This window comes from Equus przewalskii, chromosome 31 (genome assembly GCF_037783145.1).
Source record: "Equus przewalskii isolate Varuska chromosome 31, EquPr2, whole genome shotgun sequence".
In the NCBI taxonomy this organism is placed as follows: domain Eukaryota; kingdom Metazoa; phylum Chordata; class Mammalia; order Perissodactyla; family Equidae; genus Equus; species Equus przewalskii.
The window spans coordinates 21,424,206-21,439,607 of record NC_091861.1 but is presented as its reverse complement, the minus strand read 5'-3'; the positions used below and the strand labels follow the sequence as shown (position 1 = coordinate 21,439,607).

At 41.2% G+C, this 15,402-nt stretch overlaps 1 long non-coding RNA gene across 2 annotated transcripts in view; it reads left to right on the top strand.

Moving 5' to 3' along the window:
• Window positions 1-15,402, top strand: part of LOC139080625 (uncharacterized) — a 160,581-nt gene that overhangs the window by 24,503 nt on the left and 120,676 nt on the right. The window contains exons 2-4 of one of the 2 annotated variants that reach the window (XR_011535271.1): window positions 2,789-2,937; window positions 4,946-5,067; window positions 8,349-8,457. This is a non-coding gene — a long non-coding RNA (uncharacterized lncRNA). The remainder of the gene's footprint in view (window positions 1-2,788; window positions 2,938-4,945; window positions 5,068-8,348; window positions 8,458-15,402) is intronic. The other variant, XR_011535270.1, reaches the window with a different exon arrangement.

Here is a 15,402-nt window from a genome sequence, read left to right as displayed (position 1 = left end):
GTGCTACTTACTATCTTTAAAGTCTTTTCACTTTTCTGACCCAAAAGAGCTCTAGGTAATCACAGAAGAATTTATGATTACTGTAAGGATTATTGTTTACATGTCACAATGTGAGACTGGCGAGTATAGTTTATTTAGGTAAATACAGAATAGGAGACTTTGACTCTTTAATATGCAGTCTGGGAAAGAGAATTGTGAAAAGCTAGTGATGAGCATTTTACATCTACTCAAGGTTACGGGGAGGATAACGAGTCAGTCCTATGTGGTCCTTTTATTTTTCCCGATGATGCTTGATACGTTCGTTATTCTTAACTCTTTTGGATTTTTTATTTCTTATGGAATAATTCAGGTATAGAAACATGTATCAAGAACAATATGAACACCCATGTAACTAGAAATAAAAAGGTCAAGAGAGAAAACGGTGCACACATGATTGACGCCCTGTGAGTCCCTCTCTGATTCCGTTCTAACTCCTCCCCCAGGAGGCACTCCTCCCCCAGGAGGCCGCCAGTGTCCAGGAGGAGCTTAGGTCTTATTACCATAACCTGCAGTATACACATCCTGCAGCATCTGCAAAACTCTCCTGTGAAAGAATGAAGGTGGAAAAGCAAATTGTATGTTAGTAGTGTTCTGAAAATAGCTTTGATCTTGCAGATTCCCTGAAAGAAGGGTGTAAGGGAGCCTGGAGGGTTCCCCAGGGCACACACACCCCCTAGGACCACTGCTCTAAGATATATACTTGTTACCGCCCAAGGGAGGGTTGTCTGCTTGCTGCAAGACATGCCAAAAGTCAGGAGGCAACGTGGTAGGAGAGAAAGGGTTTATTACAGCTTGCTTGCGAGAGGGAAGATGGCTGACTAATATCCAAAAGAAGCATCTTACAGAACAAAGATTACAGGCCAGTTATACAGGGGCTGGTCTCTGGGCGGGGGAGGTGGCTGGGCTCTGGGTGGGGCCTCCATCTCTCTCCAGGTGGGCACAGACCTCTGGTCCCAGTTCCTGATAGTCCTTTGTTTTACTGGATATACAGCAGAGAATGGAGCAACTCTCTATACCCTGATCTTTCGGTTGTCATTGCTGATGGCTATCAGCATAGGCTCTCTGCCCTGGGGGTCATCACATTCCTGGAGAACTCAAAAGAGCAAAGTTATCATCTTAAAGCAGCTGGGAGGGGCCACAAAGTCTACATAGCACGTCTGGGCTAGTTAATCAGAGGTCATTCAGAGTTACAATGTGGTTTCTTTTCTACAATGTGGCTTCCCTTATGTCAACCTTATGTTGAGCTGGTATCATTCTTAGAAGTGGAATGTTGTGGTTTTATGGTAAATATGTCTTTTGCACACTTCCAAACTGTTTTCCAAAGTGCTTGTATCAACCTGTGCTCCCATCACTTGTTCATCAGAGTTCTCATTCCTCTGCATTTTCACAAACACTTGTTATTATCACTTTTAAATTTTTTTCCCCAAACCTTATGCATTTAAAATATCTCATTGTAGTTTTAATTTTCATTTCTATGATTACCAGCAAGGTTGAACATCTTTTCCTACATGTATTAGCAATTTTGGTTTTTGTTTCTATAAATGATCTGGTCCTTTTCTCATTTTTCCATTTAGTTGGTTGTCTTTTCTTATTGGTTTTGTAGGTGTTCTTTACATATTCTGGATGCTCAGTCTTTGTCAGTTATACGGATTCCAAATTAATTCTCCTCTGAGCCTTTTCATTTCACTATTTTAATATTGTCTTTAAATATTTGGAGTAGTTGAATTTACAAAGTGTTTTTCTTTACAGTTCTGGATTTTGGGGTCTTATTTAGGAAAATCTTTTCAACTCTGAGGTTATAAAGATATTTTTAAATATTTTCTTTTAAAATTTATAAAGTTTGATTTTTTATATTTAGTTTTTTAATCTACTTGGAATTTACTTTTATATATGTTGTAAGGTAGGGATCTATTTGCGTGTGAGTATGTGCCTGCACTGTTTATTAATAAATTTTCTTTGTTCTTCTGATCTGAAGTGCCAGCTTTGTTTACTTTGCAAATGTGCGTGTGTATATATATAATATATTTGTTTACTTTTCTCTCTCTCTATATATAAATGTAGGTCTATTTCTAGGCTTTGAAATTAAGTTCTATTGATTTATTTTTCTATCCTTACAGCAATATCATATTCTCTTAATTACCACAACTTTATAATAAGACAATACATACAAATTAAGCAAATATTAGACCTTGTTGTTCTTTTTTTTTCTTTTTTGAGGAAGATTAGCCCTGCACTAACTACTGCCAATCCTTCTCTTTTTGCTGAGGAAGACTGTCCCTGAGCTAACATCCATGCCCATCTTCCTCTACTTTATACGTGGGACACCTACCACAGCATGGCTTTTGCCAAGCAGTGCCATGTCTGCACCCGGGATCTGAACCGGTAAACCCCGGGCTGCTGAAGCGGAACGTGCACACTTAACTGCTGTGCCACAGGGCCTGCCCTGACCTTGTTGTTCTTTCATTTTTCAGAATTGTCTTGGCTATGATCTTCCATATCAATTTTAAAATCAATCTATAAAGTTCCATGAGAAATCTTTGGGCTACTGATTGGAATAGCGTTGGATTTATAGACTACTTTGGAGAAAAATGGCATCTTTATGAACATGATATATTCACCCCAAATCTTCTTTCATATCCTTATGATAAGTGGTATATTCTCTATAGGTGATCTTGGAAATTTTCGCTTCCTGTCCCTTTGGATTAGAATGTGGGTTTTTGCATACTTGCCTTCTGTATTCGTTTCCTAGGGTTGCTGTAACGAACTACTAGGAACTGTGTGCCTGAAAACAACAGAAGGTGGTCATCTGCAATCCGAGAAGAGAGCCCTCCTGGGGAACTGAATTGGCCAGCTGCTTGATCTGGGATTTCCCAGCCTCCAGAACTCTGAGAACTAAATGTGAGTTGTTTAAACCACCCCGTTGTGGCAGCCTGAGCTCACCAGGACAGTGGGAGTCCATTCTTCGTGTCTTCCAACTTCTGATGGCTCTCAGCATCCCTTGACTTGTGGCCGTGTCACTCCCATCTCTGCCTCTGTCTTTAGGTTACTGCCTCCTCTGTGTATCTGTATCTTCTCCTTTCCATCTCAAATCTCCATCTGCCTTTCTCTTACGAGGACAAGTATCATTGGATTTAGGGCCCACTTGGATAGTTCAGAATGACCTCCTCATCTCAAGATCCTAACTTAATCACATCTATAAAGACCCTTTTTCCAAAGATGGTCAACATTCACAGGTCCTGGGAGTTAGGACATGGACATATCGTCTTTTGGGGGGCATCCTTCAACTTCTTACATCTTATTTATTCAGATCTCAACTCAAACATCACCTCCTCACATGACATTTCCTCTATTTTATCTTCCTCATACCCTTGTACTTGAAATTTTCTTAATAATTTGTAATGTTTTATTGATTGTTTCCCTTCCCATTAGGACAAATGTAAACTCTTTGCAGGTGGGGGCTCCAATGTAATTATTGCTGTATTCAGGCCGATATCCTGATAATACACACTGGCGAAGCTTTATCAGTTGTTTATAGCTGGTGTCTGCTGGTTGAGTATCCATTCTAATTGGTCTATGTAACGTTATACTAGTTACTAGATATTTTAAATATCATCCCTGACTGTATTCCTAGCTTCTTGAACAGTGGCTGGCATACTGTCGGCTCTAAACAAGTAGTTGTGTTGATTAAGAGGTGGTGCAGATGAACACAGACGAGGATGGTGATCAATGCAGAGGCCAGGATGTAGACATTTCTGTGTCTTGATAAGGAATTTGGACTTTGTCCTGAAAAATGATAGAGATTCATGCTGGGTTTTAAGTAGGGAAATAGTATAATTAGATCGACATTTAAAACATGAAATTCAAAATGAATTATCCTTAGATATTTTAAAGCCTCTGTTGAACCCTTGAAGAGATGTTCAGAGGGTGGAATGAGATGGAGAGAAATCCACCTTTTTCTGTTTAGGTAGATGAATTCTAATAAACTACCCCACCAAATCTGTCTTGATTTCTCTTTTTTTTTTTTTGAGGAAGATCAGCCCTGAGCTAACATCTGCCAATCCTCCTCTTTTCACTGAGGAAGACTGGCCCTGAGCTAATATCCGTGCCCAACCTCCTCTACTTTATATGTGGGACGCCTACCACAGCATGGCTTGATGAGCAGTGCCATGTCCTCACCCAGGATCTGAACCGGAGGACCCCAGGCTGCCAAAGCGGAACATGCGCACTTAACCACTGTGCCACTGGGCCAACCTCCTGATTTCTCAAAAAACACTCTCATCGTTCTCTCTTTCTCTGTGTGTGTGTGTGTGTGTGTGTGTGTGTGTATGTATGTGTATGCACATGCATTTAATTATGTGAAGATTTTGGAATAAATATCTTGAGATATATTGGTTGAGATTATTTTTGTTGTAAACAGCAGAAACTGGCTAATTTAAGGGAGAGCAAATTGTCATCATCCATTGGTTTGATATTGGGGTACATCTTACAACCTAAAGAGTAAGTGGTCAACTAAATTATGGAAAGGTAAAGAACTGGGGCAGCTCCAAGGCTTAGTAACTAGAGCTAATGGACATTTTCCATAGAATATGGCCATTATTGTGAGTTGGTACCAATGATCTCAGTCTGTGTGTGTTTCCATTCTAAATTTCAGTAATGTTCTAGGCTAAGGCTTCTCTTCAATCTGTTTCTATCTTATCTTTGACTTTTAGTGAATATAGAGGCTGCTGATATTTCCAAATATATATTCTTCCTCTTCTCTCGTGGTAATAGAGTCCCTGAGTTTTTAGCTGGGTATCTGGATGTACAAAGTGAAGACTGTATTCCCAAAGCTCTTTTGCCCAGATATGGCCTTCTGACTAAGCCCTGGTCACTGAGATGTAAGCAGAAGTGCATGTGTTGTTTTTAGGAACTTTCTTCAATCAATGATTGCTTTTTGGACACTTCCGGCTTAGGAGATGTGAAGGCTGGAGACCTGGCTCACATCTTGGACCATGAGGATGACAGCCACACACTGGGGATGGCAGAGCGGTGAGCTGAAGGGAACTTGGTATATTGAAGACATTAGTAGAGCTGCCATACCATCCCTGGACTCTACCTGTGGGCTTTTTATGTGAGAGAGAAATATTATATATAATTTCATTTATGCTACTGTTACTTTGGATCTCTGACACTTGTAAATAAATCTAATCCTAGCTCATGTATAGGGGTTTATCAGTTTGCAGTACACTGAGAGTTTCCTTTGTGTTTTCAAGGGCAAGCTAAGAATTTAAACATTATTTCATAATATTTTGGGATTTGTTACAGTATGTTGAGTTTGGAGCATGTGCTCTGCCTTCTTCAAATGGGAGTCTCTTTGCTTACCTGTACATTTTTTTCTTATTAATTGTAAGGACTCTTTATTAAAAAAATTAGGGGCCGGCCTGGTGGTGTAGTGGTTAAGTTCGTGTGCTCCACTTCAGTGGGGTTAGCGGGTTTGCATGCTGGGCATGGACCTACACACCACTCATCAAGCCATGCTGCAGTGGCACATCCAAAATAGAGGAAGGCTGGCACAGATGTTAGCTCAGGGACAATCTTACTTGCCAAAATAAATAAATAAATAAATAAATAAATAAATAAATTAGTTTTTTGTTTATCATATGTTACTAATACTTCCCTATGTTTATCTTTTGCTTGTTTTCTTTTTGTTTAAATCTCTTTTTCTTCTGTCCAGATGTTTTGCTATTTAAGTAGTCATATTTATCAGTTTCTTCCTCCTTATGACTTTGGGGTTTTATGTCATTCTCAGAAAGGCCTCTTCCACTTGAAGATAATAAAAATGTTTGCTCATATTTTTCTCTGGTAAATTATCCCTCTATCATTGATTGAGTAATCCAATTTTAGGGGTCTCTGGGTTTAGACATATGGCATCCACTGGGGGTCTTGGAACGTATCCCCCGCAGATAATGGGGGGACTACTGTACTGTAAGATTTATTGTTCTTCAATCCAAATCTCATCATGTTATACTCGATTAAAATCTATCGTTGTTCCTGCATGACCATAAAGACAAAGTCTAAACTTCCTAGTTTTGCAAAAGACCTTTCACAAGCTTTAGTCTCAATTCACGCAACTCCCCACGGTGTGTAGTATTAGTATTCTCTGGCCTCAGTGAACTCATTAGACTTTTGAAAACTATTCCTGAATACATCAGGCCTTTCTGTGACTTCACATATGCCACCTATTATGCTTAGAATGCCTTCCCCGACTCCTTTACTAAAAGAATAAAAATAAGTGTTCCTATTGGTCCTTCAAGAACCAGCTCAAATTATGCTTTCTCCTCAAGGCGTTTTGGCTATCTGTTGCTGTGGAATAAATTACTTTACAACATCACCACTTATAAAACAACAAACATTTATTATCTCGCAGTTTCTATGGCCAAGAATTTGGGTGGAGCTTAACCCGTGGTTCCAACAGAGGGAATCTCATGCAGCCAAGATGTTGGCTGGGTCTGCAGGGGTCTGAAGCCTTAACAGGTCTGGAGAATCTCCTTCCTAGATGGCTCCCTCTCATGGCTGTTGGCAAAAGCTCCTTGTTGGCTGTTGGCAGGATGCCTCAGTTCCTCGCAACGTGGACCTCCCTACAGGGCTGCCTAAGTGTTCTAATGCTGTGACAACAGGCCTAGAGCGAGACCCTGAGAGAGAGAGAGCAAGGAGGAAATGGCTTTTCAGAGAAACGCTATCTCCTCTGCCACATTCTATTGACTGGAAGCCAATCACTAAATCCGGATAACACTCAAGGAGATCCTCCAACGTTTGGGGGAGGATTGTCAAAGAATTTAAAGACATCTTACGGCACAGTAGTCCCCCCGTTGTCTGTAGGGGATACATTCCAAGACGCCCAGTGGATGCCTGACACCACAGATACTACCAAACCCTATATATACGATGTGTTTTCCTATATGTTCATGCCTATGATAAAGTTTAATTTCTAAATTAGGTACACTAAGGATTAACAACAATAGCTAATAATCAGATAGAAGAATTATAACGTATCCTGCTTTTGTGAATGTGGTCTCTCTCTCTCTCTCTCTCAAAATATCTTATTGGACTCTTCTTGCCCTTCTTCTTGCTATGATATGAGATGATACAATGCTCCTGTGATGAGATGAAGTGAGGGGAATGATGTAGGCATTGTGAGGTAGCTTTAGGCTACTGCTGACCTGGGGATGCATCAGAAGGAGGAGCATCTACTTCTGGACCACGCTTGACTATGGGTAATTAAAACTGTGGAAAGCAAAACCATGGATAAGGGGGGACTACTGTATAGCCTGCTGGGTGGGTGGTCTGAAAATGATGCTCTCATGAGCGGTGATGAGTTGGATCTGCCGCTCCAGTAGTAGAGATAGAGGAGAAGTAGAATGTAAGATTTTTTTTTTGAGGAAGATTAGCCCTGAGCTAACATCTGTGCCCATCTTCCTCTATTTTATGTGGGATGCCTTTCACAGTATGGATTGACAAGTGGTGCATAGGTCCACACCCAGGATCCGAACTGGCAAACCCTGGGCCACTGAAGTGGAATGTGTGAACTTAACTGCTGTGCCACTGGGCCAGCCCTACTGTAACGTACTTTTGAAGTTGAAGCAATAGGATTTGAAGCCTGAGAGTCAAATTACACAATTGAATGGAATAACATTGGTTAAACGTTTCTGACAAATGTTGATATCATACAGCACACCATAGGCATGTATTAATTTATTTCAATGAAAGAGTAAAATTATGTGAAGAAAAGAAAATTTTGGGGGGATACATAGCATTGTGTTTAGACAATAATATTAAATTCTGCATTTGCATTAATACTCCATGAAGCCATCTGCCAGAAATTTCCAGCATCATCCCTCTAGTACGATTCAGTATTGTAAGACGTGCTCTTGCCTAGAAGGTGAGAGTCAAGTGAGAAAGTCGGAAGAAGTACTTCTGCTCTGAGATAACAGAGGCGTGAAGGAGAATGCTCAGGAAACACGGTTCAGTCTTCCACAGGAACATTGCAACTATTCTGCTGAGTATTTTGTATTTGTTCTCTCAGGAGTCCACCTTTGAAAAATCTGACAGAGAGGCCAGCCTGGTGGCATAGTGATTAAGTTCGTGTGCTCTCCTTCTCCAGTTCAGATCCTGGGCGTGGACCTACATGCCATTCATCAGCCATGCTGAGGCAGCGCCCCACGTACAAAATAGAGGGAGATTGGCACAGATGTTAGCTCAGGGCCAATCTTCCTCAAGCAAAAAAGAAAAAAAAATCTGATGGAAAAGAAACATGTTTTTCTTCATTCCAGGAGTTCCAAATTGGGGAAGATGTCTATGGAGCAGGATCACTGAGTCCCTACAACCTGCACCTCCTCCCACCCCAACTAGGTCCTAAGACTCAGTGCATCAGAGTCCGAGGTGAGTGAGGTGGGGCTGTGAGCTGGTTCGAAGGTTCTCCTTGGCAGTGTTAATATGCCTGCTCTCACGTTCTGCTCTCACGCTCCCTACTCCATCCTGAAAGTCAGTGTTCTAATTCAGGTAGTTAAGCACCACTCCTCTGAGCTGCAAAAGGTATGCAGTGAAAATCGGGAGGAATTTATGTTGTGAAAGGGTGCTGAACTGGAAAATGTCATCTTAACGTCCGTCTGAATATATGTGTCACTATTCGCTGGGCCTTCGTGCTGTTTTAAATAGAGTTTGCATTTCTTTACGAAGACCTTGAGACAACGGGCAAGCACATGTGTTTTTGGTTGTCCTGGGAGACCGAAGTGAGCTTCCACTACTCGCTGCTCAGCTGCACTGAGACAATGCAGAGCCGAATGACTCGGATTCCGAACATGCTATCTCGTTCAGCGAAGTGAGACGTATTAGTAATTAACGTAGGCGTTTGCATTTACTGGATTTATGCTAACATTTTTCCTTGTTCTGTTGACTGTGGTTGATAAGGGTCTGCCTTTTCCACAGTCTGTCTTGGTGCTGAATGCTGTTACTTAGATAAATCTATCTTATCATGTGGTTTTTTTTTTTTGAGGAGGAGGATTAGTCCTGAGCTAACTACTGCCAATCCTCCTCTTTTTGCTGAGGAAGACTTGCCCTGAGCTAATGTCCATGCCCATCTTCCTCTACTTTATATGTGGGACGCCTACCACAGCATGGTGTGCCAAGTGGTGCCACGTCCACACCCAGGACCCGAACCGGTGAACTCCGGGCCGCCAAAGCGGCGTGTGCACTTAACTGCTGTGCCACTGGGCCGGCCCCCAGCAATATTATTCAATTACCTCCAGCTGCCTATAAGGAAGGAGAGAAGAATCTTAGGTCTTAGGTACCAAATTTGCAACATCTTCCACGAATCTCAGGAGATTAACATACCTCCTTTTTCTTGGTCTCTTGCCTTTGGTAACATTTAATAATACTTTAATAGTATTTTTAAATAACTTTTTATTTTGGAATAATTTTAGATTTATGGAAAGGTTGCAAAGATAGAACAGAGAGTTCCTATAGCTCCTCAAGCAGTATCATCTAATGTTAACATCTTACATAATCACAATGTATTTGTCAAAACTAAGAAATAATTAACATTGGTACAGTGCTATTAACTAAACTACAGACTTTACTTGGGTTTTACGAGTTTCTCCCACTAATGTCTTGTTTTCCTGTCAGTGTCCAGCCTAGCCTACCGTACTGCATCTAATCTTCATCTCCCTCGTCTCCTCGTCTGTGACTATTGCTTAATCTTCCCTTGCCATTCATGACCTTGAGACCTTTAAAGAGTTCTGGTTTGGCGTTGTGTAAAATGTTCCTCATTTTGGGTTTGTCTGATATTTTCTTATGACTACCCTGGAACATTAGATTTTTGCAAAGAACACCACAAAGTGAGGTGTTCTTCTCATTGCATTACATCAAGGGGTACATGATATAATGTGGCTTATCTCTGGTGCTTTTAACCTTGATCACTTGGTTACGATTGTGTCTGTTTGACTTCATGGGTATGTTTTTTCCATATTCAGTGATAATTGTTAAGCGTGTCTATGCCGGGCTGGGGCCTCCTCAGAATGTTCCGTTATGATTTACAGTCAGCGCTTGTGGACACCTGCGACCAGAATTCCTTTCCATGAGCTTGAGCATGCACCTGCCTCCTCCTCAAAGCTATAAATGTGTTACATCAACATTCCTTAAAGGGGAAATAAAAGGTGATCCTTTGTGCACAGTTTGTGTGAATTGGTGTCAATATTAGGGACCTCAAGCTAGAGCGTGGGTACAGAGGAGGGAGCATGTGACACAGCTGGAAGTACTTTGTGTTGGCAAGTTACTCTGATGCTGTTGAATCTAAACATTGAGACCTCGGCCAACAGACCCAGTACTGTCCTATGGAACTCCCACTGCAAACAGCTGGTGCATGTTATTAATTGGGCATTTAGATCATCCCAAAGTAGAAAACTTGATGACATCTCCTGGAGCTAGTTCTTGGGCTGGTAGTGATGCGTGGTGTAATAAGGGCTCTTGTAACCAAAGTGAAAAGTAGCAAGTGCTCCTGGCTCAAAGTAAGAGAAGGCCTTCTAGTTGTGGGGAGCCTTCTAAGAAACTAAAGCGTAAGATGCAAAAGTTAATAAATTTCATGCCTAATGTGTAGATTTTTAAGTTAGCAATACCTTAGACTCTAGCCTATCTATCCTTCCAAACTGTGGGAAGATCCAGGAGAAATGACTACTCTTTTCTCTTAGTATTTTTTTCCCACATAAGAAAGTTGATTTATGATTTGATACTTATACATTATCTACAAATTAACGTATGATCATGATAACAGGTACAAAAAAATATTATTTGTAGATAAGATGACAATTATCCTTCCATTTGACTTTTAATTTAGGAAATTTTATGCTTTTGCTATGAATATAAATTGTAGTTCATTCTATAAAATTAAATAATTTTAAACAGTAGCTATTATCTTTTTTTGGAGATTTTTAAAATGCTTATAAGGGAAATTATTAGCTTTTCTTTCTGGAATTGAAGTTTAAACTGCTGTTATGAAAGCATGTTTTGACTGAATTTTCAACAACTTATGATTTAGTACAGAAATGATATTCTTGCTGCAACCACTTCAGTTTCTCTTCTTGGAGAATGTGTGGTCACTGCCATTCGGTGTTGCTGTGAAAAAAGAGATTAGATTCTGTCCTTCTTGACTGCAGCCGTGATGTCTCTTCTGATCAGACGGTAGCTTCTCAGAGTGTAGGAAGAAGCAAAGTCCCTTTGCCCAGGGTTAGTCTCAGCTATTTTTGCCCCACGACCCCGTAGCTCTGACCTCCCTTACAGCGTTTGCTTTATCATTACAGTCTCAGTCATTAATCCCGAGGCACATAGTAGCTGAGTCAGAATCGTACAGTGTCTACAGCCAGCCCAGCCCCATGAGAGTCCAGGCCCTTCCATTGAGCCCGAGTCACCAGTTCAAACAGCTGAATTCTTCGTCAAGAGTACTTCAGTGATGAGAGATGTTCTCATAATGTTGTACATCACACACAAAAAAGCAGTTGGAGTCTTAAGCTCTGTGCGTATTTGAATTGACGTTTCTCCAGCGGACTTTGAGTCCCACATCTTAAGGGATGTGGTGTTGGGTTGACTTGCATCAAGTTCTAAATTTTATTTATTACCCCATGATGTGAATTTAGACTCTCTATTCTATTCATTCTATTTTCTAAGTTAGTTTTCTTTAAGAGTTCTCTTTATTTTGCTATATTTTATAAAAATGGGATCTTCATGGTCATTAGACTATAGATCAAACAAAAGTTTCTTCCATTTTTGTCATTACCCATAGACATTATACTTACCATGTCCAGTTTAAAACACAATGAGCAAAAATATCTTAGTACTGTATATAATGGACTGAAGTACAAATGTGTACTAAAGAGAGCCATCCCTGATGGCCTAGTGCTTAAAGTTTGGTGCACTCTGTTTCAGCAGCCTGGGTTTGGTTCCCAGGTGCAGAACTACACCACCCATCTGTCAGTAGCCATGCTGTGGTGGCAGCTCACATAGAAGAACTAGAAGGACTTACAACTAGAATATACAACTAGGTACTGGGGCTTTGGGGAGGAAAAAAAGAGGTGGGGGGAAGATTGGCAACAGATATTCGTTCAGGGTGAATCTTTCTCAGAAAAAAAAGAAATACTAATGAGGAGTTCTCAAGGGCCATCTCAGAAATGTGATGTTTGGAAAAATAGAAAAGGAGATTGTGGGGAGGGAGGGTGCTTCCTCTTTAATAAAATTGTCAAGTGTTTAAAGACACAGCACAAGGAAGATAAGAGGCAGCACATGCTTCTCTACGGCCTATAGCTTCTAACAGGGTCCCACAATGATGGCAGTTATGTTGAATGGTTCCAAGGAAGTTCTCTGCTCGCTCCAAGCTTCCTTGTGAGCAGCATGTGAAAGCAAGCCTAGGGAGAGGAATGAACGACAGAGGTGCTTCCCATGAGGACCTTGATGAGGATGGAAATGAGGACAATGGGGAAGCTATGACACTTGAAGCAACACAGCATGGTTTTGAATGTGGTCCTGTGGAGGGATCAGGACAGCTATGTGGGTGCATTGGTTGGACAATCCCTAGTTCTCATTGCCTGCATACTTAATGTTTGGTCAATGTACCCTGAAATATTTGGGCCAGTTCACCTTTTTAATCCACACTTTTGGGAAGAGTCCATCCTGTATTTTAGATATCATCAATATATGAGAACGAGTGACCATGACAAGTGCTGTTCAGTGTAGCTAATGATGGGAGAATTAGGAAGAGTGTGTGCAGATAGAGGTTCTTCCAGTTGATTTTCTTTTAGCAGGAGCTTTCAGGAATTGTTGGTTTTGAGTCCTTCCCCAGACTGGAAAGTAAGGAATAGCAGCCAGCCCACTGTGGCTTTAACAGAGAAGTGTTGTTCTCGGGGTGAATGAGCAAATTCAAATCACGGTAAGGAAGGAGGAGAGACGACAGTTTCTTTTAGTGCAAGAATGGAGAAATTATTAGATTATTTAAAAATCGTAAAAAATTGCTGGTCTTTGCAATATATCATAGAAGGAGAACTTTGAGTCATGAAAATGACTGTTCTTTAAACTTATTCTCCAATATCCCACTGCCGTTCCTAAAAGCATAAAGGATCGTGAAGCTAAATATTGGGATTTAAAGCCAAAATGCTGCCAGAACTTTCGAGAGGCCACTAGTACTCTGGAAGTCGTCCCCATGAGAGGAACTGACCCATTAGAACACTTGTAAACAATGTTTCTGCACCGTGAACTGAGTGGCTTCTCCAAGCCCTTTTCTGCAAATGATAGTTCCTGACATCGTGTGGAGTATGTGTAACAAAAACATTGGGGTCAAAGAATCAAAACAATTTACACAGATAACATCTTTGAGACAATCTGATAATGCCGTGTTCAGGAATTACCAAGGGGAGGAAAAATGGAATGGGGTCATCAGCGTCTTTCCACAGCTTCATAAATCTGTCAACAATTGCCAAACTCGGAAAGCCACATGAAAAGACATGGGGTCAGAGAAAGAGAGATGGGAGGATATGTTTGACTGTCATTTCTGGTAAGAGCTTTGGAAAATCTGCTCGTCTGAATTCTAGACAACGTAGTTAGGAAGGTTTAGTGCCTGGTGATTTTTATCTAAAGTCAGAGAGGAAAAGATGCCCCTACTCAGTGTTTGATAAACTATTCTTAGGTTGGTGCGCTCACAAAACTGCTGAACAGATTTCTTTCACCAGCTGTGAAAGTGCAGTGTATCAGAGACAATATATTAGTTTAGAGTTACAACTCAGTCACCTCAGAGAACCTGTGGAATATTTGCATAAACCATATATATTCCTTTCCTGTGCTAGTGATTGGCTGGAGGACTCATTTTCAGGCTAATATTCAAGCTAGACTGAAGGTGAGTTGTCCACTCTTTGGCCCAGACTTTAGTGCTCGAGAGAAGTGGATTTGAATCTCAGCAATCACTTGCTAGTTGAGGAATCAACTAAGTGGCTTGCAACTCACTTAGCTTCTCCAGGCCTCAGGTCTTCAGCTGTCAGATGAAGATAACAATGGGTTGGGGGTGGAGTATAAGAGGAAAACAGACATCAAGAATGATGCCAGCTTTTGGCTTGAGCAATTGGCAGGATGGAGCTGCCATCCATAGAACGGTTTTCGGGGGAGTGGATAAGAGTTTGGAGGTGGTGCTCAGTGTTGGGCATGTTAGATATAAGATGCCTTTTAGACATCGAAGTGAAGATGTTAAGCATGACATTGGATATAAAAGTCCGGAAAGAGATTTGGGAGGGAGATAAATATTTGGGAGTTGACATCCTGTGGATAGTACTCAAAGCCATCACTAAGGGAATGAGTGTAGATAAAGAGGCATTCTGAGGCCAAGAGGTTGGAGAGAAGAGGAATCTAAAAAGAAACCTGAGAAAGGTTGGCCATGAGCTAGGAAGAAATCAGGAGAGTTGGTGTCCTGGAAGCCAAGAGAAAGAAAATATTTCAAGGAAGAGAGAGTAATCATTTGCATTATATATACTGCTGTTAAGCAACGTGAGGACTGAGAAATGACACGTGAATTCAACTGCTGGATTATTGGCAATCTTGAGTAGAGCAGTCTTTGGAGGAGTGGTGGGGATAAAATTTGTAGTGAATTTAAGGCAGGATAAGAGGTGAAAGGAGAGAAATTGGAGATGGTGAATACAGACTACATTTTTAGGAGTTTGCTACAGAGGAGAGGAAAGACACAGGACTGTAGCTGGCAGAAAAAGTGGGGATCCAAATACTTTTTTCTTTTAGGCAGTGAAAAATAAATGTCGGTGTGCAGATGTGAAAGATCCAGAGGTCCAGTATGAAAGGAAGGATTGGTTAATAAGGGGGAGAGAGTGGAGAAATGCTGGGCAAAGTCCTTGGGCAGCCACAAGGCGGGGGATCTAGTTTACCTCCGCTGGGAGTACAGACATTTCTAGATGGTAACTGGAGAGCAGGTAGGATATGTGGATACAGACACGGGTTGTTCTGAAGCGAGAAGCAAGGTCCTCAGCTGAGCGAGTCTGGGAAGGAGCTGTTCGAAGTTTGGGGAATGAGGAGCAGTTATGAAATAGTCATCTGGGAGAGTAGGAGTGTGAACAACTAAGGAAATAGAGCATCCTGGTGTCCACACAAATAACCCATAACCAATCTATAAACGAACATTGGGGTGAGCTTATTCTGAGCCAAAATGTGAGGACCATATAGCCTGGGCCTTCCTTCCCCAAGGAAGGCAGGGCACCAAAGAAGTGGGCTGCACAGAGTGGTCATATACCCTCAAAGAGCATGTTTCACCTATGATTGAAATGTCCCGTTTACAATAGTCACGAGACTGCT